This window comes from Staurois parvus, unplaced genomic scaffold (genome assembly GCF_062004578.1).
Source record: "Staurois parvus isolate SC_StPar_1 unplaced genomic scaffold, SC_StPar_1.0 ptg000394l, whole genome shotgun sequence".
In the NCBI taxonomy this organism is placed as follows: domain Eukaryota; kingdom Metazoa; phylum Chordata; class Amphibia; order Anura; family Ranidae; genus Staurois; species Staurois parvus.
In genome coordinates, this window is record NW_028318190.1 from 6,560,087 (window position 1) to 6,585,103 (window position 25,017).

Sequence of the window (25,017 nt, forward strand, 5' to 3'; positions counted from 1 at the left end):
CATAGTGGCCTTCCGATACTTGCGCGGTGCCCGCCCACCTCATTCTACATACCATAAAGTATCGCACGGTATCCAGTGAGGCCGCGGCGGGTCATCAGCGTGGCTGCGGCGAGCATCAGCAGCGATACAGGGGTGCCAGCCTTTTCAGCGTGACCAGCCCGTTCTGCTCGGCGGGAAGCAGCAGCGCTCCGGCCCGCCCCTTGTCTACGCAGGGCTCGCACATGCGGACTTGCACACTAGTGCCAATTATAGGGAGATGCAGGGACATGGTAGTGACAGGGAGACAGGGAGGGCAGACAGGGAGCAGGGACCAATCCAATCAGGCTTTGTATACAGCCAACAGCCAACCACAGTACTGGACCATTGTACAGTACAATACAGCATAGAAAATGTCCAGCAGTCAAACCCCTATCAACCCTATCATGGCACCAGCAAAAAGAAAGAGGGGGTAGTCTTATACGGCGAGTATATAACAAACTCTATATTTTGAGTGGAAATGTTGGGGGTCGTCTTATACGCCCAGTCGTCTTATACGCCGGCAAATACGGTACTTTAAACAAGGCCTGGATTCTTTCTTAGATACACAGAATATAACTGGATACTAACATTTATAGGTAAAGTTGATGCAGGGAATATCGGATTGCCTCTCGGGGGATTAGGAAGGAATTTTTTTCCCTGCAGGAGCAAATTGAATCATGCTTTGCTGGGTTTTTTTTTGCCTTCCTCTGGATCAACTGTGGGTATAGGATCATAACTTTTTTTTTTTTAATGGTTGAACTGGATGGATTTTTGTCTTTTTTCAGCCAGGCTAACTATGTATGTAAAGGTCCACAGCCATTTCAAACCACCTAAATTGACTGTGTTGGTTATCATTATTAATGTTTTTTGGGGAGGGTTCTGCATGAATTCTCATTATGACTTTTCTCATACTCTTTTGCTAAATGCTTGTTCTGGGTTAGTGATATACTTACACGATGGCTTGTAATGGTAATTCTCATAGTATTCACTCTAAGCTTTATAGCACTGTGCTGGAGGGTTTATTAAAGTAAATGTAATCCCAATCACTAGAATCTCATAAAAGCTTTAACAGGTAATGCCATTCAAAAGTCATTTTCAATAATGTTAAATCTGCAGATTTCATTAAACCTATCTCGGGGCAATGTTTATCTCCCTCCCGCCTGCCCCTGATCACTCGGCATATCATTTTTAGTAAATAATCTATATAACTCTTTTATACATACTGCTCTCCATGTCCCTTGCTGGCGCTGATTCCAGGAGTTGATCCAGTGCTGCAGAGGACTGGTCACCAATTCCTGATGTCAGGAGAGGAGGAGAGGAGAACAGTTGCACAAACATATGCTTGCGCTCATGTCTTGCATTTACAAGCATGTCCACTGAAGTCTATGACACGAAAAAGGTTCAACACAGCTCCAAAAAAAGCTCATGTACCTTTTCAAACTTCAGGTGACTGAGGGTAGAGATGTGAACAGTCACAACAGAGAATTGGAATTCTAGATGTTGAGCCTCTAAACAACTGCCTGGAAACACACAACTAAACACTCAAGTGTGAATAGGGTTCAAAATTCTTGCTTAGGAAATTGTTGGATGATTGTTGGTGCTCTTACATTGTTACCCAGTCAAACGCTTTCCCAATGGAGACTATAAGGGACTGTGACAATGCACAGGCATGATCCACTGTTGTCACCATCTAAATACTAGTTCTGAAAAATGCCATACATCCATCACTGGAGTACATGCATATAGACAGGAAGTGACTGCAAGAGATCAGCAGCAAAAAATCATTAAAAAGGTGAAAAAGTGTTTATGCAGCCAGGGGCGGACTGACAACTCATGGGGCCCCCGGGCAATAGGGGATCATGGGGCCCCTGTGTCCTTGCCCAAACTCAAAAAAGCCTATGAAAAAGGTACCAGGGGCATCTCATGGGGCCCCCTACTGACCCCGGGCCCTCGGGCAGTGCCCGAGTTTCCAAATGGTCAGTCCACCCCTGTATGTAGCCCAAAACAATGAAAATAGTACCACTCGAATGCCCCTCCAAAGCTGTGTCAGGATCAGCATGTGAAAAGAATACTGCAAGACATAAAGATTCGGGTTGTCAGGCTTCAGCAGAATTCAACAAAATGATTGCCATCTGAACACAGATACTGACTCCCTGTTGCATAAATGTAAGGTGGGTTAAAGATGGGTTTAGCTCCTGTTCTCCACCTGTAGAGAACTCCTCAGGTGCGTTTCGCCCTTTTCAGGGCTTAATCTAAAATTAAGCCCCGAAAAGGGTGAAATGCGGCTGAAGAGTTCCCTACAAGGTGGAGAACAGGAGCTAAACCCATCTTTAACCCACCTTACATTTATGCAACAGGGAGTCAGTATCTGTGTTCAGATGGCAACCATTTTGTTAAAAAATTGTTTGATATACTTTTTTTTTAAGCAAACCAAATGTTGTTCGGTTAGGGGTTACATCTACCTCTAAAGTGCATTTACAATTTTCCACTTTTACAGTTAAACTGGGTTAACACCTTTATATTTGTTACTTGTTCCCAATCACATAGCATACCTTGAAGGAAAAAAAAATAAAAATGGCAATATACTTTTTATTAAATGCTCTTTTCTGGACCCTCTAGCAATGACAAATCCTAAGTAGCTCTCTTTGCTTGTGAGGGGTCTGGGTAGCTGTGTTTGCCATAATTAACCCTGTCTGTACTGTATAACCATATTTGAACACTATGGGGTTGATTTACTAAAGGCAAATAGACTGTGCACTTTGCAAGTGCAGCTGCACTCATTTTCCCCAGAGCTTAGTAAATGAGGTGAAGCTCTGTTGATTTCCATCATCCAACCATGTGTATGCAAAAATGATGTTTTTTTTTTAAATGTCCTTGCACATGACTAGGTATTCTTCACAAAGTGAAGCTTCAGCACATTCACTAAGCTCTAAGGCAGGGATGTCAAACTGGCAGCCCTCCAGCTGTTGCGAAACTTGAGAAAGTCCCATCATGCCTCTGCCTTTGGGAGTCATGCTTGCAATGCCTCGTGGGCAGGGGCAGACTGACCATTTGGAAACTCGGGCACTGCCCGAAGACCCAGGGTCAGTAGGGGGCCCCATGAGATGCCCCTGGTACCTGTTTCATAGGCTTTTTTGAGTTTGGGCAAGGACACAGGGGCCCCATGATCCCTATTGCCCGGGGGCCCCATGAGTTGTCAGTCCGCCCCTGCTTGTGGGACTTGTAGTTTGGCAACAGCTGGAGGGCTGCCAGTTTGACACCTGTGCTCCAAGGAAAATGAGTGCAACTGAACTTGCAAAGTGCACAGTCTATTTGCTTTTATTAAATGAGCCCCTATCTGCCCTAACAAAGGAATAAATATGTAGGGGCTGAGCTTCTTGCATTGTATGTTAATGAGGACAGACTTGGGACAAAGTCACTTTAACCACTTTCCCTCCAGAGGATTTACCCCCCTTCCTGTCCAGGCCATTTTTTGTGATACGGCGCTGTATTACTTTAACTGACAATTGCGCGGTCATGCAACGCTGCACCCAAATGAAATTTATGTTATTTCTTTCCCACAAATGGAGTTTGCTTTCGTTGGTATTTGATTGCCTGTGCATTTTTAATTTTTTACACTATAAACAAAAAAAGTCGACCATTTTGGAAAAAAAAAACCTATATATTTTACTTTTTGCTAGAAAACATGTCCAGTAAAACAATTTTAAAAAATCCAATTTCGTCATAAATTTAAGCCAAAATGTATTCTGTTACATGTCTTTGCTAAAAAAAATATCCCAATACATGTATATTAATTGGTTTACGTGAAAGTCATAACTAGAGATGAGCGAATCGAAGTATCCGAAGTGGAATTCGAGTCGAATATCGGAAAAATTTCGATTCGTGCCGAATCCGAAAAACAGCCTAATTCGGACGCGCGAATCGAAATTTTTCCGAAAATGGCGGCTGACATGTGCGGCGACGGAGCGGGGATGTCGGGGAAGGCGCGCAGACAAGGCGCGCTGCCCCATAATGCATTCCTCAACGACATGTGATCGCATCAGCCAATCAGCAGCCAGCCAGCCAGCACTGTGTAATGGTCGAGGTATATATAGCGGCCATTTTGGAAATCTTCATTTGCCTGCAGTCATTGAACAGAGGCAGACCGCTCTGTACTAGGGACAGGGACAGAGTTAGGGCCACAGAAACGAGAATTGGGGACAGAGAGAAGTTACTTAGGGACAGAGAACCATTACTCAGGGACACAGACTTGTTAATGAGGGCCACAGAATCGTTATTTAGGGACAAAGAAACGCTAGTTAGGGCCACAGAATTCATACTCAGGGACAGACAGAATTGTTACTCAGTGCCAGAGAATTGTTACTTAGGGCCACAGAAACGTTATTAGGGCCACAGAATTTTTACTCAGGGACAGACAGAATTGTTACTGAGTGCCAGAGAATTGTTACTCAGGGACAGACAGAATTGTTACTGAGTGCCAGAGAATTCTTAGGGCCACAGAATTCATTCTCAGGGACAGACAGAATTGTTACTCAGGGACAGACAGAATTGTTACTGAGTGCCAGAGAATTGTTACTCAGGGACAGACAGAATTGTTACTGAGTGCCAGAGAATTGTTACTCGCACAGACACAAAATTGTTACTTGCACAGACACAGAATTGTTACTCGCACAGACACAGAATTGTTACTCAGGGCCACAGAATTCATACTCAGGGACAGACAGAATTGTTACTGAGTGCCAGAGAATTGTTACTCAGGGACAGACAGAATTGTTACTGAGTGCCAGAGAATTGTTACTCAGGGACAGACAGAATTGTTACTGAGTGCCAGAGAATTGTTACTCAGGGACAGACAGAATTGTTACTGAGTGCCAGAGAATTGTTACTCAGGGACATACAGAATTGTTACTGAGTGCCAGAGAATTGTTACTCGCACAGACACAAAATTGTTACTTGCACAGACACAGAATTGTTACTCGCACAGACACAGAATTGTTACTCAGGGCCACAGAATTCATACTCAGGGATAGACAGAATTGTTACTGAGTGCCAGAGAATTGTTACTCAGGGACAGACAGAATTGTTACTGAGTGCCAGAGAATTGTTACTCAGGGACAGACAGAATTGTTACTGAGTGCCAGAGAATTGTTACTCGCACAGACACAAAATTGTTACTTGCACAGACACAGAATTGTTACTCGCACAGACACAGAATTGTTACTCAGGGCCACAGAATTCATACTCAGGGACAGACAGAATTGTTACTGAGTGCCAGAGAATTGTTACTCAGGGACAGACAGAATTGTTACTGAGTGCCAGAGAATTGTTACTCAGGGACAGACAGAATTGTTACTGAGTGCCAGAGATTTGTTACTCGCACAGACACAAAATTGTTACTTGCACAGACACAGAATTGTTACTCGCACAGACACAGAATTGTTACTCAGGGCCACAGAATTCATACTCAGGGACAGACAGAATTGTTACTGAGTGCCAGAGAATTGTTACTCAGGGACAGACAGAATTGTTACTGAGTGCCAGAGAATTGTTACTCAGGGACAGACAGAATTGTTACTGAGTGCCAGAGAATTGTTACTCAGGGACAGACAGAATTGTTACTGAGTGCCAGAGAATTGTTACTCGCACAGACACAAAATTGTTACTTGCACAGACACAGAATTGTTACTCGCACAGACACAGAATTGTTACTCAGGGCCACAGAATTCATACTCAGGGATAGACAGAATTGTTACTGAGTGCCAGAGAATTGTTACTCAGGGACAGACAGAATTGTTACTGAGTGCCAGAGAATTGTTACTCAGGGACAGACAGAATTGTTACTGAGTGCCAGAGAATTGTTACTCGCACAGACACAAAATTGTTACTTGCACAGACACAGAATTGTTACTCGCACAGACACAGAATTGTTACTCAGGGCCACAGAATTCATACTCAGGGACAGACAGAATTGTTACTGAGTGCCAGAGAATTGTTACTCAGGGACAGACAGAATTGTTACTGAGTGCCAGAGAATTGTTACTCAGGGACAGACAGAATTGTTACTGAGTGCCAGAGAATTGTTACTCGCACAGACACAAAATTGTTACTTGCACAGACACAGAATTGTTACTCGCACAGACACAGAATTGTTACTCAGGGCCACAGAATTCATACTCAGGGATAGACAGAATTGTTACTGAGTGCCAGAGAATTGTTACTCAGGGACAGACAGAATTGTTACTGAGTGCCAGAGAATTGTTACTCAGGGACAGACAGAATTGTTACTGAGTGCCAGAGAATTGTTACTCGCACAGACACAAAATTGTTACTTGCACAGACACAGAATTGTTACTCGCACAGACACAGAATTGTTACTCAGGGCCACAGAATTCATACTCAGGGACAGACAGAATTGTTACTGAGTGCCAGAGAATTGTTACTCAGGGACAGACAGAATTGTTACTGAGTGCCAGAGAATTGTTACTCAGGGACAGACAGAATTGTTACTGAGTGCCAGAGAATTGTTACTCGCACAGACACAAAATTGTTACTTGCACAGACACAGAATTGTTACTCGCACAGACACAGAATTGTTACTCAGGGCCACAGAATTCATACTCAGGGACAGACAGAATTGTTACTGAGTGCCAGAGAATTGTTACTCAGGGACAGACAGAATTGTTACTGAGTGCCAGAGAATTGTTACTCGCACAGACACAAAATTGTTACTTGCACAGACACAGAATTGTTACTCGCACAGACACAGAATTGTTACTCAGGGCCACAGAATTCATACTCAGGGACAGACAGAATTGTTACTGAGTGCCAGAGAATTGTTACTCAGGGACAGACAGAATTGTTACTGAGTGCCAGAGAATTGTTACTCGCACAGACACAAAATTGTTACTTGCACAGACACAGAATTGTTACTCGCACAGACACAGAATTGTTACTCGCACAGACACATAATTGTTACTCAGGGCCACAGAATTCATACTCAGGGACAGACAGAATTGTTACTGAGTGCCAGAGAATTGTTACTCAGGGACACCTAATCGTTGAATTAAATAGTATGTCAGACAACATGCAGAGGAGTGGCAGAGGAGGCAATGTTTTAGGAGCGAGCAGACGTGGCAGCAGAGGAAGGGGTCGAGGCAGCAGTATTCGCAGCCAGAGGCCAGTGCTCCCGGTGTCATCCAGCGGTCGTGTCTCCACCGACAACCCTGCCGTCATTGATTGGTTGGCTCGGTCGTCTTCCTCTTCCCAGGTCACCTCTGACACCTACAGCCAACGGTCGGTGGGTACGTCAGACACAACCGTTAGTTGGCATGGCCCGGGACCAAGCCCACTGAAATCACGTGTCCTCTACCTGCCCCTGTCCTTTGCTGTTCCCTCACCAAGCGAAGTATCGCATGCTGTGGGCTCAGCCCCACTGTACAGTGAGGAAGAGCTAACAGAGGGCGGTCAGGAACGGGGGGAGACATCGGCCTTTTCAGCAGCCAAGCGAACAAGTACTGGCGAGGAGAGTGGCTCGGTAGCCGGTCTAGAGACAGGTCTGTCTCCTGACCCAGACGCAGCCGAGGGGGCTAGTAGTGAGGCGGAGACCCTACTTGATGATGAGGAGGTTGATCGCACTTGGCAGCCTCGTCGTCATCAGGCAATTTCTTCCGCATCATCAGGAGAAGAGGGTGGCAGCTTGGCAGCGAGCAAAACAGTCGGTGGGTTGCCCAGGAGACAGCAGCAGGGTCGCATCAGTGTCAGTGGAGCCAAACGTCCACGGAGTAGAGCACCAGCTCCACTGCAGCCTACCACCACGGCCAGTAGTGGTGCCGTTGCGCACGGAGGAAGTAGCAGTCAGCCAGTGAAGAGTAGCGGGGGCAAAGTTTCCTACTCGGTGGTGTGGCAATTTTTCCTCAAGCCGCCCGAGGAAGTAAACGTAGCCGTATGTCGACTATGTGGCCAGAAATGCAAGCGTGGCCAGGGGGCCCATGTTGGGACTACAGCGTTGCGTCAGCATATGCAGCGTCACCATTCGGTGGCCTGGGAAAACCGTGATAAACATACGGCGGTTCTGCCTGCCCCAGCCCCCGCTCCATCACCCGCTCCGTTACTTGCTCCGTCACCCGACGTCGTCAATCGCCCTCTATCAGCCAGTCAAGGCTCCAACACCTCTGCTGAGGGGAGTTGTCGCTCATTGGCATCTTCCGCTCGTTCAGATGCTCCTTCTCCTGCTACTCCTCTTCTCGGATTCCGTCAACAGTCTTTCTTGGAATCCGTATCCAAGAGACAACAGTTTGCGAGCACGCACCCGACGGTGCAAAAGCTGAACGTCCTCCTGTCCAAGTTGCTGGTGCTGCAGTCCCTCCCTTTCCAACTGGTGGACTCAGCACCTTTCCGAGAAATGATGGCTTGTGCCGCGCCGCGGTGGAGAGTGCCAAGCCGTCATTTCTTTGCCCAAAAGGCAGTGCCAGCCCTGCATTCACATGTAGAAGAGATGGTGGGCCAGTCTTTGAGCATGTCGGTCTCTGCCAAAGTGCACGGCAGCGCCGACGTGTGGAGCTGTAACTACGGTCAGGGACAGTACATGTCATTTACGGCCCACTGGGTGAACGTGGTGCCGGCACAGCCGCACCAGCAACTTGGACAGGTCACGACGCTTTTGCCTCCACGTTTGCACGTCCTTGGTCCAGCAAGCATGTCCGCCTCTACCACCTCTTTTTCCGCCGTGTCCTCAGCCGCCACCCCCGTGCCAAGTCCCATTACCCGACCGGCATATCACATGTGCAGGGCGCAACGGTGTCACGCTGTGCTGCACCTGGTATGCCTTGGCGAACGTAGTCACACAGGGGAGGAACTGCTGAGTGTAATGAACAGAGAAATCGACAGATGGCTGTCTCCGCGCAAACTAAAAATCGGAACCATGTTGACTGACAACGGAAAGAACATGGTGTCTGCTCTGCGTCAAGGAAGGTTGTGCCATGCGCCATGCATGGCTCACGTGTTCAATCTGGTTGTCAAGCGGTTCCTAAAATCCACCATCCCACTGCAAGACATCCTTAAAATGTCACGTAAACTGTGCATGCATTTCAGCCATTCCTACACCGCAAAGAACACCCTCATTGAGCTGCAGCGGCAGAACGGAATTCCACAGCATCGCCTGATCTGCGACGTTGCAACAAGGTGGAATTCAACCCTACACATGTTAGACCGCCTTTACGAGCAGCGAAAGGCCATCACCGATTTCCTGATGTTACAAGCGGATAAAGGTACTCCCCTGTGTAACTTAGATGTCAGCCATTGGCAGCTCATGCGTGACACCTGCCGCTTGCTCAGGCCCTTTGAGGAGGCCACGCTATTCGTGAGTCGGCAGGACTATGGGATGAACGACGTCATTCCTCTGTTGCACGTCCTGGAACAAATGCTGTTAACAATGGCTGGTCAGGGTGCGGTAGACGTGGCGCACAGATCTCAACGCCACATGACCCCTGTGGGGGCAGGACAGGAAGAAGAGGAGGAGGTAGAGGAGGACATTTGTGCTCAGGAATTATTGAGTGAAATGGGTGGTTTTTCCACTCAGCGGACAGGAGTGGAGGAGCAGGAGCATCTGGTAGAGGAGGAGGAGGAGGAGACAGAGGACCCAGACGCACCGTGGCAGTATGCTGTGGAGATGGAGGCAGGGAGTCCCTCGCATTCCTTGGCACAAATGGCCCATAGCATGCTCGGTTGCTTGCGTAGCGACAGCCGAATAATAACCATCAGACAGAGGGATGACTTTTGGCTGTCCACCTTGTTGGACCCTCGCTACCGGTCCAAAATGGTGGCCTTTTTCACACCTGCTGAGAGGGAGGCCAAAATTACGTACTATAAAAACCACCTATGTAGTCAGTTGGTCTCTGCCTTTGTGCGCCAACGTCCATCCTCAGACACTGTGGGCCCTGTGCGCTCGCGTTCCGCTGGCATGGCAGCAGGGGAGGGGTGGGGTGGTAGGAGCAGTGGCAGCTCCACCAGCAGCGGCTGCCTCAGTCTGCAGTCGATGATGAGTAGCTTTCTTCACCAGCGCAGTGAGGAAACTACTAACCAGCCGCAGCAGCAGCAGCAGCATCAGGTGGACCTGGAGCAGGAGCTCAAACAACAGGCTTGGGCCTACTTGGACAGCACCCTGCCAACCGAGGTAGACAATCCCCTTGACTACTGGGCAACGAAACTTGACCTTTGGCCCCAACTAGCTGAATTTGCCCTTGAAAGGCTGTCATGCCCGGCCAGTAGCGTGGCATCGGAGCGCGTGTTTAGTGCGGCAGGAGGTATTGTAACTCCGCGGAGGACACGACTGTCCACCCAAAGTGTGGAGAGACTCACGTTTGTGAAAATGAATCAGGCGTGGATTAGTCTGGATTTCAAACCACCAGTTCCTGACACAACTGACTAAATCCGCCATGAATCATGCCTCAAACATGTGCCACTTTCAGGTCTCCTCACACTGCTGGTGTGTTTAATTTTTTGACATAGGGTGCTGGCAGATTACGGGCCTCACATAGCTGCTGCCAGGCCCCTAATCTGCCATAGGCCCCTATATACCGCCTCCTCATGCTGCTGCTAGGTCCAGAGTCTCTCATGGGTCCCTGTACGGCCTCCCATTGCTGCTGTCTCCATCGCCACACTCTGCTGCCATGTGCCACTTTCAGGTCTCTTCACACTGCTGGTGTGTTAAATTTTTTGACATAGGGTGCAGGCAGATTACGGGCCTCACATAGCTGCTGCCAGGCCCCTAATCTGCCATGGGCCCCTATATACCGCCTCCTCATGCTGCTGCCAAGTCCAGAGTCTCTCATGGGTCCCTGTACGGCCTCCCATTGCTGCTGTCTCCATCGCCACACTCTGCTGCCATGTGCCACTTTCAGGTCTCTTCACACTGCTGGTGTGTTAAATTTTTTGACATAGGGTGCAGGCAGATTACGGGCCTCACATAGCTGCTGCCAGGCCCCTAATCTGCCATGGGCCCCTATATACCGCCTCCTCATGCTGCTGCCAAGTCTAGAGTCTCTCATGGGTCCCTGTACGGCCTCCCATTGCTGCTGTCTCCATCGCCACACTCTGCTGCCATGTGCCACTTTCAGGTCTCCTCACACTGCTGGTGTGTAGAATTTTTTGACATAGGGTGCTGGCAGATTATGTGCCTCCTATAGCTGCTGCCAGGCCCCTAATCTGCCATGGGCCCCTATATACCGCCTCCTCATGCTGCTGCCAAGTCTAGAGTCTCTCATGGGTCCCTGTACGGCCTCCCATTGCTGCTGTCTCCATCGCCACACTCTGCTGCCATGTGCCACTTTCAGGTCTCTTCACACTGCTGGTGTGTTTAATTTTTTGACATAGGGTGCTGCAAGATAACGGGCCTCACATAGCTGCTGCCAGGCCCCTAATCTGCCATGGGCCCCTATATACCGCCTCCTCATGCTGCTGCCAAGTCCAGAGTCTCTCATGGGTCCCTGTACGGCCTCCCATTGCTGCTGTCTCCATCGCCACACTCTGCTGCCATGTGCCACTTTCAGGTCTCCTCACACTGCTGGTGTGTAGAATTTTTTGACATAGGGTGCTGGCAGATTATGGGCCTCCTATAGCTGCTGCCAGGCCCCTAATCTGCCATAGGCCCCTATATACCGCCTCCTCATGCTGCTGCCAGGTCCAGAGTCTCTCATGGGTCCCTGTACGGCCTCCCATTGCTGCTGTCTCCATCGCCACACTCTGCCATGTGCCACTTTCAGGTCTCCTCACACTGCTGGTGTGTAGAATTTTTTGACATAGGGTGCTGGCAGATTATGTGCCTCCTATAGCTGCTGCCAGGCCCCTAATCTGCCATGGGCCCCTATATACCGCCTCCTCATGCTGCTGCCAAGTCTAGAGTCTCTCATGGGTCCCTGTACGGCCTCCCATTGCTGCTGTCTCCATCGCCACACTCTGCTGCCATGTGCCACTTTCAGGTCTCTTCACACTGCTGGTGTGTTAAATTTTTTGACATAGGGTGCAGGCAGATTACGGGCCTCACATAGCTGCTGCCAGGCCCCTAATCTGCCATGGGCCCCTATATACCGCCTCCTCATGCTGCTGCCAAGTCCAGAGTCTCTCATGGGTCCCTGTACGGCCTCCCATTGCTGCTGTCTCCATCGCCACACTCTGCTGCCATGTGCCACTTTCAGGTCTCTTCACACTGCTGGTGTGTTAAATTTTTTGACATAGGGTGCAGGCAGATTACGGGCCTCACATAGCTGCTGCCAGGCCCCTAATCTGCCATGGGCCCCTATATACCGCCTCCTCATGCTGCTGCCAAGTCCAGAGTCTCTCATGGGTCCCTGTACGGCCTCCCATTGCTGCTGTCTCCATCGCCACACTCTGCTGCCATGTGCCACTTTCAGGTCTCTTCACACTGCTGGTGTGTTAAATTTTTTGACATAGGGTGCAGGCAGATTACGGGCCTCACATAGCTGCTGCCAGGCCCCTAATCTGCCATGGGCCCCTATATACCGCCTCCTCATGCTGCTGCCAAGTCTAGAGTCTCTCATGGGTCCCTGTACGGCCTCCCATTGCTGCTGTCTCCATCGCCACACTCTGCTGCCATGTGCCACTTTCAGGTCTCTTCACACTGCTGGTGTGTTAAATTTTTTGACATAGGGTGCAGGCAGATTACGGGCCTCACATAGCTGCTGCCAGGCCCCTAATCTGCCATGGGCCCCTATATACCGCCTCCTCATGCTGCTGCCAAGTCCAGAGTCTCTCATGGGTCCCTGTACGGCCTCCCATTGCTGCTGTCTCCATCGCCACACTCTGCTGCCATGTGCCACTTTCAGGTCTCTTCACACTGCTGGTGTGTTAAATTTTTTGACATAGGGTGCAGGCAGATTACGGGCCTCACATAGCTGCTGCCAGGCCCCTAATCTGCCATGGGCCCCTATATACCGCCTCCTCATGCTGCTGCCAAGTCTAGAGTCTCTCATGGGTCCCTGTACGGCCTCCCATTGCTGCTGTCTCCATCGCCACACTCTGCTGCCATGTGCCACTTTCAGGTCTCTTCACACTGCTGGTGTGTTAAATTTTTTGACATAGGGTGCAGGCAGATTACGGGCCTCACATAGCTGCTGCCAGGCCCCTAATCTGCCATGGGCCCCTATATACCGCCTCCTCATGCTGCTGCCAAGTCTAGAGTCTGTCATGGGTCCCTGTACGGCCTCCCATTGCTGCTGTCTCCATCGCCACACTCTGCTGCCATGTGCCACTTTCAGGTCTCCTCACACTGCTGGTGTGTAGAATTTTTTGACATAGGGTGCTGGCAGATTATGGGCCTCCTATAGCTGCTGCCAGGCCCCTAATCTGCCATAGGCCCCTATATACCGCCTCCTCATGCTGCTGCCAGGTCCAGAGTCTCTCATGGGTCCCTGTACGGCCTCCCATTGCTGCTGTCTCCATCGCCACACTCTGCCATGTGCCACTTTCAGGTCTCCTCACACACTGCTGGTGTGTAGAATTTTTTGACATAGGGTGCTGGCAGATTATGGGCCTCCTATAGCTGCTGCCAGGCCCCTAATCTGCCATGGGCCCCTATATACCGCCTCCTCATGCTGCTGCCAAGTCTAGAGTCTGTCATGGGTCCCTGTACGGCCTCCCATTGCTGCTGTCTCCATCGCCACACTCTGCTGCCATGTGCCACTTTCAGGTCTCCTCACACTGCTGGTGTGTAGAATTTTTTGACATAGGGTGCTGGCAGATTATGGGCCTCCTATAGCTGCTGCCAGGCCCCTAATCTGCCATAGGCCCCTATATACCGCCTCCTCATGCTGCTGCCAGGTCCAGAGTCTCTCATGGGTCCCTGTACGGCCTCCCATTGCTGCTGTCTCCATCGCCACACTCTGCCATGTGCCACTTTCAGGTCTCCTCACACACTGCTGGTGTGTAGAATTTTTTGACATAGGGTGCTGGCAGATTATGGGCCTCCTATAGCTGCTGCCAGGCCCCTAATCTGCCATAGGCCCCTATATACCGCTTCCTCATGCTGCTGCCAGGTCCAGAGTCTCTCATGGGTCCCTGTACGGCCTCCCATTGCTGCTGTCTCCATCGCCACACTCTGCCATGTGCCACTTTCAGGTCTCCTCACACACTGCTGGTGTGTTACATTTTTTGACATAGGGTGCAGGCAGATTACGGGCCTCACATAGCTGCTGCCAGGCCCCTAATCTGCCATGGGCCCCTATATACCGCCTCCTCATGCTGCTGCCAAGTCTAGAGTCTCTCATGGGTCCCTGTACGGCCTCCCATTGCTGCTGTCTCCATCGCCACACTCTGCTGCCATGTGCCACTTTCAGGTCTCTTCACACTGCTGGTGTGTTAAATTTTTTGACATAGGGTGCAGGCAGATTACGGGCCTCACATAGCTGCTGCCAGGCCCCTAATCTGCCATGGGCCCCTATATACCGCCTCCTCATGCTGCTGCCAAGTCCAGAGTCTCTCATGGGTCCCTGTACGGCCTCCCATTGCTGCTGTCTCCATCGCCACACTCTGCTGCCATGTGCCACTTTCAGGTCTCTTCACACTGCTGGTGTGTTAAATTTTTTGACATAGGGTGCAGGCAGATTACGGGCCTCACATAGCTGCTGCCAGGCCCCTAATCTGCCATGGGCCCCTATATACCGCCTCCTCATGCTGCTGCCAAGTCTAGAGTCTCTCATGGGTCCCTGTACGGCCTCCCATTGCTGCTGTCTCCATCGCCACACTCTGCTGCCATGTGCCACTTTCAGGTCTCTTCACACTGCTGGTGTGTTAAATTTTTTGACATAGGGTGCAGGCAGATTACGGGCCTCACATAGCTGCTGCCAGGCCCCTAATCTGCCATGGGCCCCTATATACCGCCTCCTCATGCTGCTGCCAAGTCTAGAGTCTGTCATGGGTCCCTGTACGGCCTCCCATTGCTGCTGTCTCCATCGCCACACTCTGCTGCCATGTGCCACTTTCAGGTCTCCTCACACTGCTGGTGTGTAGAATTTTTTGACATAGGGTGCTGGCAGATTATGGGCCTCCTATAGCTGCTGCCAGGCCCCTAATCTGCCATAGGCCCCTATATACCGCCTCCTCATGCTGCTGCCAGGTCCAGAGTCTCTCATGGGTCCCTGTACGGCCTCCCATTGCTGCTGTCTCCATCGCCACACTCTGCCATGTGCCACTTTCAGGTCTCCTCACACACTGCTGGTGTGTAGAATTTTTTGACATAGGGTGCTGGCAGATTATGGGCCTCCTATAGCTGCTGCCAGGCCCCTAATCTGCCATGGGCCCCTATATACCGCCTCCTCATGCTGCTGCCAAGTCTAGAGTCTGTCATGGGTCCCTGTACGGCCTCCCATTGCTGCTGTCTCCATCGCCACACTCTGCTGCCATGTGCCACTTTCAGGTCTCCTCACACTGCTGGTGTGTAGAATTTTTTGACATAGGGTGCTGGCAGATTATGGGCCTCCTATAGCTGCTGCCAGGCCCCTAATCTGCCATAGGCCCCTATATACCGCCTCCTCATGCTGCTGCCAGGTCCAGAGTCTCTCATGGGTCCCTGTACGGCCTCCCATTGCTGCTGTCTCCATCGCCACACTCTGCCATGTGCCACTTTCAGGTCTCCTCACACACTGCTGGTGTGTAGAATTTTTTGACATAGGGTGCTGGCAGATTATGGGCCTCCTATAGCTGCTGCCAGGCCCCTAATCTGCCATAGGCCCCTATATACCGCTTCCTCATGCTGCTGCCAGGTCCAGAGTCTCTCATGGGTCCCTGTACGGCCTCCCATTGCTGCTGTCTCCATCGCCACACTCTGCCATGTGCCACTTTCAGGTCTCCTCACACACTGCTGGTGTGTTACATTTTTTGACATAGGGTGCAGGCAGATTACGGGCCTCACATAGCTGCTGCCAGGCCCCTAATCTGCCATGGGCCCCTATATACCGCCTCCTCATGCTGCTGCCAAGTCTAGAGTCTCTCATGGGTCCCTGTACGGCCTCCCATTGCTGCTGTCTCCATCGCCACACTCTGCTGCCATGTGCCACTTTCAGGTCTCTTCACACTGCTGGTGTGTTAAATTTTTTGACATAGGGTGCAGGCAGATTACGGGCCTCACATAGCTGCTGCCAGGCCCCTAATCTGCCATGGGCCCCTATATACCGCCTCCTCATGCTGCTGCCAAGTCCAGAGTCTCTCATGGGTCCCTGTACGGCCTCCCATTGCTGCTGTCTCCATCGCCACACTCTGCTGCCATGTGCCACTTTCAGGTCTCTTCACACTGCTGGTGTGTTAAATTTTTTGACATAGGGTGCAGGCAGATTACGGGCCTCACATAGCTGCTGCCAGGCCCCTAATCTGCCATGGGCCCCTATATACCGCCTCCTCATGCTGCTGCCAAGTCCAGAGTCTCTCATGGGTCCCTGTACGGCCTCCCATTGCTGCTGTCTCCATCGCCACACTCTGCCATGTGCCACTTTCAGGTCTCCTCACACACTGCTGGTGTGTTACATTTTTTGACATAGGGTGCAGGCAGATTACGGGCCTCACATAGCTGCTGCCAGGCCCCTAATCTGCCATGGGCCCCTATATACCGCCTCCTCATGCTGCTGCCAAGTCTAGAGTCTCTCATGGGTCCCTGTACGGCCTCCCATTGCTGCTGTCTCCATCGCCACACTCTGCTGCCATGTGCCACTTTCAGGTCTCTTCACACTGCTGGTGTGTTAAATTTTTTGACATAGGGTGCAGGCAGATTACGGGCCTCACATAGCTGCTGCCAGGCCCCTAATCTGCCATGGGCCCCTATATACCGCCTCCTCATGCTGCTGCCAAGTCCAGAGTCTCTCATGGGTCCCTGTACGGCCTCCCATTGCTGCTGTCTCCATCGCCACACTCTGCTGCCATGTGCCACTTTCAGGTCTCTTCACACTGCTGGTGTGTTAAATTTTTTGACATAGGGTGCAGGCAGATTACGGGCCTCACATAGCTGCTGCCAGGCCCCTAATCTGCCATGGGCCCCTATATACCGCCTCCTCATGCTGCTGCCAAGTCCAGAGTCTCTCATGGGTCCCTGTACGGCCTCCCATTGCTGCTGTCTCCATCGCCACACTCTGCCATGTGCCACTTTCAGGTCTCCTCACACACTGCTGGTGTGTTACATTTTTTGACATAGGGTGCAGGCAGATTACGGGCCTCACATAGCTGCTGCCAGGCCCCTAATCTGCCATGGGCCCCTATATACCGCCTCCTCATGCTGCTGCCAAGTCTAGAGTCTCTCATGGGTCCCTGTACGGCCTCCCATTGCTGCTGTCTCCATCGCCACACTCTGCTGCCATGTGCCACTTTCAGGTCTCTTCACACTGCTGGTGTGTTAAATTTTTTGACATAGGGTGCAGGCAGATTACGGGCCTCACATAGCTGCTGCCAGGCCCCTAATCTGCCATGGGCCCCTATATACCGCCTCCTCATGCTGCTGCCAAGTCCAGAGTCTCTCATGGGTCCCTGTACGGCCTCCCATTGCTGCTGTCTCCATCGCCACACTCTGCTGCCATGTGCCACTTTCAGGTCTCTTCACACTGCTGGTGTGTTAAATTTTTTGACATAGGGTGCAGGCAGATTACGGGCCTCACATAGCTGCTGCCAGGCCCCTAATCTGCCATGGGCCCCTATATACCGCCTCCTCATGCTGCTGCCAAGTCCAGAGTCTCTCATGGGTCCCTGTACGGCCTCCCATTGCTGCTGTCTCCATCGCCACACTCTGCTGCCATGTGCCACTTTCAGGTCTCTTCACACTGCTGGTGTGTTAAATTTTTTGACATAGGGTGCAGGCAGATTACGGGCCTCACATAGCTGCTGCCAGGCCCCTAATCTGCCATGGGCCCCTATATACCGCCTCCTCATGCTGCTGCCAAGTCTAGAGTCTCTCATGGGTCCCTGTACGGCCTCCCATTGCTGCTGTCTCCATCGCCACACTCTGCTGCCATGTGCCACTTTCAGGTCTCTTCACACTGCTGGTGTGTTAAATTTTTTGACATAGGGTGCAGGCAGATTACGGGCCTCACATAGCTGCTGCCAGGCCCCTAATCTGCCATGGGCCCCTATATACCGCCTCCTCATGCTGCTGCCAAGTCCAGAGTCTATCATGGGTCCCTGTATGGCCTCCCATTGCTGCTGTCTCCATCGCCACACTCTGCTGCCATGTGCCACTTTCAGGTCTCTTCACACTGCTGGTGTGTTAAATTTTTTGACATAGGGTGCAGGCAGATTACGGGCCTCACATAGCTGCTGCCAGGCCCCTAATCTGCCATGGGCCCCTATATACCGCCTCCTCATGCTGCTGCCAAGTCTAGAGTCTGTCATGGGTCCCTGTACGGCCTCCCATTGCTGCTGTCTCCATCGCCACACTCTGCTGCCATGTGCCACTTTCAGGTCTCCTCACACTGCTGGTGTGTAGAATTTTTTGACATAGGGTGCTGGCAGATTATGGGCCTCCTATAGCTGCTGCCAGGCCCCTAATCTGCCATAGGCCCCTATATACCGCCTCCTCATGCTGCTGCCAGGTCCAGAGTCTCTCATGGGTCCCTGTACGGCCTCCCATTGCTGCTGTCTCCATCGCCACACTCTGCCATGTGCCACTTTCAGGTCTCCTCACACACTGCTGGTGTGTAGAATTTTTTGACATAGGGTGCTGGCAGATTATGGGCCTCCTATAGCTGCTGCCAGGCCCCTAATCTGCCATAGGCCCCTATATACCGCTTCCTCATGCTGCTGCCAGGTCCAGAGTCTCTCATGGGTCCCTGTACGGCCTCCCATTGCTGCTGTCTCCATCGCCACACTCTGCCATGTGCCACTTTCAGGTCTCCTCACACACTGCTGGTGTGTTACATTTTTTGACATAGGGTGCAGGCAGATTACGGGCCTCACATAGCTGCTGCCAGGCCCCTAATCTGCCATGGGCCCCTATATACCGCCTCCTCATGCTGCTGCCAAGTCTAGAGTCTCTCATGGGTCCCTGTACGGCCTCCCATTGCTGCTGTCTCCATCGCCACACTCTGCTGCCATGTGCCACTTTCAGGTCTCTTCACACTGCTGGTGTGTTAAATTTTTTGACATAGGGTGCAGGCAGATTACGGGCCTCACATAGCTGCTGCCAGGCCCCTAATCTGCCATGGGCCCCTATATACCGCCTCCTCATGCTGCTGCCAAGTCCAGAGTCTGTCATGGGTCCCTGTATGGCCTCCCATTGCTGCTGTCTCCATCGCCACACTCTGCTGCCATGTGCCACTTTCAGGTCTCTTCACACTGCTGGTGTGTTAAATTTTTTGACATAGGGTGCAGGCAGATTACGGGCCTCACATAGCTGCTGCCAGGCCCCTAATCTGCCATGGGCCCCTATATACCGCCTCCTCATGCTGCTGCCAAGTCTAGAGTCTGTCATGGGTCCCTGTACGGCCTCCCATTGCTGCTGTCTCCATCGCCACACTCTGCAGCCATGTGCCACTTTCAGGTCTCCTCACACTGCTGGTGTGTAGAATTTTTTGACATAGGGTGCTGGCAGATTATGGGCCTCCTATAGCTGCTGCCAGGCCCCTAATCTGCCATAGGCCCCTATATACCGCCTCCTCATGCTGCTGCCAGGTCCAGAGTCTCTCATGGGTCCCTGTACGGCCTCCCATTGCTGCTGTCTCCATCGCCACACTCTGCCATGTGCCACTTTCAGGTCTCCTCACACACTGCTGGTGTGTAGAATTTTTTGACATAGGGTGCTGGCAGATTATGGGCCTCCTATAGCTGCTGCCAGGCCCCTAATCTGCCATAGGCCCCTATATACCGCTTCCTCATGCTGCTGCCAGGTCCAGAGTCTCTCATGGGTCCCTGTACGGCCTCCCATTGCTGCTGTCTCCATCGCCACACTCTGCCATGTGCCACTTTCAGGTCTCCTCACACACTGCTGGTGTGTTACATTTTTTGACATAGGGTGCAGGCAGATTACGGGCCTCACATAGCTGCTGCCAGGCCCCTAATCTGCCATGGGCCCCTATATACCGCCTCCTCATGCTGCTGCCAAGTCTAGAGTCTCTCATGGGTCCCTGTACGGCCTCCCATTGCTGCTGTCTCCATCGCCACACTCTGCTGCCATGTGCCACTTTCAGGTCTCTTCACACTGCTGGTGTGTTAAATTTTTTGACATAGGGTGCAGGCAGATTACGGGCCTCACATAGCTGCTGCCAGGCCCCTAATCTGCCATGGGCCCCTATATACCGCCTCCTCATGCTGCTGCCAAGTCCAGAGTCTCTCATGGGTCCCTGTACGGCCTCCCATTGCTGCTGTCTCCATCGCCACACTCTGCTGCCATGTGCCACTTTCAGGTCTCTTCACACTGCTGGTGTGTTAAATTTTTTGACATAGGGTGCAGGCAGATTACGGGCCTCACATAGCTGCTGCCAGGCCCCTAATCTGCCATGGGCCCCTATATACCGCCTCCTCATGCTGCTGCCAAGTCCAGAGTCTCTCATGGGTCCCTGTACGGCCTCCCATTGCTGCTGTCTCCATCGCCACACTCTGCTGCCATGTGCCACTTTCAGGTCTCTTCACACTGCTGGTGTGTTAAATTTTTTGACATAGGGTGCAGGCAGATTACGGGCCTCACATAGCTGCTGCCAGGCCCCTAATCTGCCATGGGCCCCTATATACCGCCTCCTCATGCTGCTGCCAAGTCTAGAGTCTCTCATGGGTCCCTGTACGGCCTCCCATTGCTGCTGTCTCCATCGCCACACTCTGCTGCCATGTGCCACTTTCAGGTCTCTTCACACTGCTGGTGTGTTAAATTTTTTGACATAGGGTGCAGGCAGATTACGGGCCTCACATAGCTGCTGCCAGACATGTAATCTGCCATGGGCCCCCGTACCGACTCCTCATGCTGTGACGTTGCAACAAGGTGGAATTCAACCCTACATATGTTAGACCGCCTTTACGAACAGCTAAAGGCCATCACAGATTTCCTGATGTTAAAAGCGGATAAAGGTACTCCCTGTGTAACTTAGATGTCAGCCATTGGCAGCTCATGTGTGACACCTGCGCTTGCTCAGGCCCTTTGAGGAGGCCACGCTATTCGTGATTCGGAAGGACTATGGGATGAATGAGGTCAAATCGGCCATGGGCCCCCGTACCGCCTGTTCACGCTGATGCTGGTCCCACAGTGTGACCTGGGTCCCTGTACGGCCTTCCATTGCTTCCACTCTGCCATGTGCCACTTTGAAATCTCCTCACACTCCTGCGGTTGTCCATTTTGTCATAGGTTGCTGGCAGATTACAGGCCTTCCATAGGTGCCACCAAGCCCCATATCGGCCATGGGCCCCCGTACCGCCTGGTCACGCTGCTGCTGGGCCCATAGTGTGACCTGGGTCCCTGTACCGCCTCCCATTGCTCCCACTCTGCCATGTGCCACTTTCAGGTCTCCTCACGCTCCTGCTGGTTTCCATTTTGTCATAGGTTGCTGTATGGCCTCCCATTGCTGCTGCCTCCACCGCCACACTGTGGCTCCAAACACTGGTTTTGGCCCCGTGACTGGCCAAAGGAGTGAAGTGTGCAGTGATTCTAAGATCGACGGCACTCATCTGCATGTCATACTGACAGACAGTATTATTTCTCTTCCCCAGCAGACTCCAAGGGCATTTAAATTAAAGGTACAGTGTTCTGCACTAATATTAAGTCTCTCTGAAGCCTAGAAACACCCTTTTTTAAGTTAAATTCACAGCGAATTTATTCGACTCGAATCGAATATTGTCCACGAATTCGCCGAATCAGTCGAATCGAATTTTTCATTTCTTCGCTCATCTCTAGTCATAACGTCTACAAATGATGGTATATATACTGTATTTTATTTATTTATTTTTTTAATACTGGTACTAGTAACGGCTTATAGCGGGGCTGTGGGACTGCGATGGGCATTCTGACACTGGGGGGGAATTGACTAAATGCCACTGACATCCCCACTGACACTATAACAGTGATCAGTGCTAATAAAAAAGCACTGACACTGTACTAATGACACTGGGCAGGAAGGGGTTAACATCTGGGGCAATCAAAGGGTTAACTGTGTGCTGTTTTACTATTTTGTCTGTGTGTGTTTTACTGTGTAAGCACAATGCTTTGTATTGCTCAGACTTCTCCTCTGTCAGTGTTCCTCGGTGATCGCCGGGTGCCAGCGGGGAATCTCCGGCCAGGACCCAGTGATCGACAGCTGTAGCTGCCAACGGCGGCGCGAGTAGGGTGGCACACGCACGAGTGCCCCCTACCCTGAAATACAGAATCCCTTATGTACATGTGGTTTTTGCAGCCCTGCCACCCTGTATCAGTACTTCTGCTATAGGGTGGTTGAGAAGCGGATAACATTGTTCCAAAAACCTTGCAATCAGCTGTGACACCTCTTCCTGAGAAACATCTAAAAGGTAAAGTGCTACTAAACTCACAACAGGAAAATCAGTCTGTTTATGCAGTAAAGCATACGTGTTATACTCACTTTGGAACCTAAGGGGTTAATCCTCTGCATTGTGTAAAAAGGATGTTTGATCCTCCCCTTCCAGTGTGCCCCTCTTATCTCCAGATAAGACATATGGTGTGAAGTCACTCTGCATATGCTCAGCTTGGAGTGCATTGCTAGAAAGGTTTTTCTTTTTTCTTGGGAAAGTGCATGTGATCAGCACAGGGCCAATCAGAGGTCAGGGGTCCTGCGTCCTCCCAGAGCAGAATGAAAACTCCTCCTACAAGTTTTAACATGTTCTCGGCTGGACACTGACAGAAGCCACAAGACTGCTATATACTGCTGATGAGAAAAGGTATTTAACAGTTTATATTTACTACAATAATTGCATTTCCATGTTGTATGTACTGTGGGAGACCAAATATAGTGAATGCAGGGTCTGTGGTTTAGTAACACTTTAAGAAAAAAAAAATAGGGTTACTTTGTGAATGGGAACATATTTTAACCTCTTGGCACCAGCCGAACGCAAATGTGCGACCACCCGGTGTCTGGGCCTAGACGCTGAGCGGCCCCACATTTGTGTTCTATTAGAAAAAACCATATGTGCTGAGAGTGTGTGCCCTGCACGCTCCCAGCACACATGTCCGATACTCACGGAAAAGTCCTGATCTTCTCTGTCGATCGGGACCTTTCCCGATCATGTGACCACCGTGACGGCGTGTCACGGTGGTCACATGACCCTAAACCCCAGCCCGCCTCCCAGCTTCTGAAACCCTTAAAGGGCCGGGAGGCACCAGCGCCAAGGGGTTAAACATGTAGTCAGGGGCATATTTATCACAAGGCAAACAAGGCATTTGCATAGGGTGGTATTTTTCAGGGGGGCAGCGGCATCTTTCAGGGGGGCAGTGGCATTTTTCAGGGGGGCAGCCCCCCTACCCGAAAGAAAGAAAGAAGGGATGGAAGAAGTGACGCGCAGAATGGGGACCAGGTGGGATCTTAGAGAGGCTGCAGGCTGAATGATGATATATGCAGAGCCTGACTCATTCCCTTGAGCTCTGAAGGTGAGTGGCTTTTCTCTTGTAGGGGTGGGGGGGGGGGTGTGCCAGTGTATAGGGGGAGGTGGTAGTGGGAGGCTCTCTCAGGTGGGGGTGGGGGGCTGGGGTGTTTTTGGTCAATGTCAGGCTCTCTTCGTGGGGGAGGGGGGTGTTGGTCAGTGACAGGGTCTCTCCATGGAGGGACGATTTTTGTGTTGACTAGGGCAGCACAAAACCTAAATACACCACTGCATGTAGTGGAGTTTTCCCAAATTTGACTGCAAAAGTGGAAATATGCTTTAAATAAGGTATAGTGCAATAACTATCTCTCTATCTATCTCTCAACCCCCCACCTCACCACCTCAGTATCCGCCCGAATCACAGACCTAGATCACTTGACTTCTCCATCATGTCCAACAACGCCACCATCAAACCCGCCCCGCAGGCCAGAGTACTTGGTGTCATTCTGGACTCCAACCTATCCTTCCAGCCCCAAGTCCAATCATTAACAAACTCATGCAGACTCCACCTCCACAACATCGCCAAAATCCGCACGTTCCTAACCCCAGAAACCACTAAACAGCTCATCCACTCCCTCATCATATCACGACTCGATTACTGCAACTCCCTCCTTACTGGCCTGCCTCGCCGCTGGCTATCCCCGCTTCAGTCGATCCTGAATACGGCTGCCAGACTCATTCACCTTTCCAACCGCTCCATTTCCGCCACCCCCCTCTGCCAATCCCTCCACTGGCTTCCGATTGTGCAAAGGATCAAATTCAAAATCCTAACACTGACGTACAAAGCCGTCCACCATACTGCCCCGAACTACATCACTGACCAAATATCCAAGTACCACCAAGCACGCACACTCCGCTCCTCACAAGACCTCCTTCTCTCTAGTTCCCTGGTCTCCTCCTCCCATGCCCGCCTCCAGGACTTCTCCAGGGTGTCACCCATCCTCTGGAACTCCCTGCCCCAACCCATCAGATTATCACCTACTCTCCTCTCCTTTAGGCGCACCCTGAAAACCCATCTCTTCAGGGAAGCCTACCCCACCCCCTGCTAACTTGCCGACCTCCTCCACTCTTCTTACCACTCCATCCCCCACAGCTATCTCCTCCTGTGCCACCATCCCCTCCCTCCTATATTGTAAGTTCGAAAGAGCAGGACCCTCAATCCCCTCATGTTTTGCATTGTATTAGTATTGTTCTGTCACATGTTCTGTCCCCCTTTGTAATGTACAGCGCTGAGCGAACTATTGGCGCTTTATAAATACTGTATAATAATAATAATAATAACCCACATCATCCAATCAAATTTCATCTTGTATTGAACTGACAAAACAAAAAGGAAAGCTGCTGTTGGTTATTGCATGTAATATTTTCCTTTCCCTATAATACACTCCTTACTCCTGACAACGTGTGTCTTGGTCACTTTGCGTGTATGGAATTTAGCCCCAG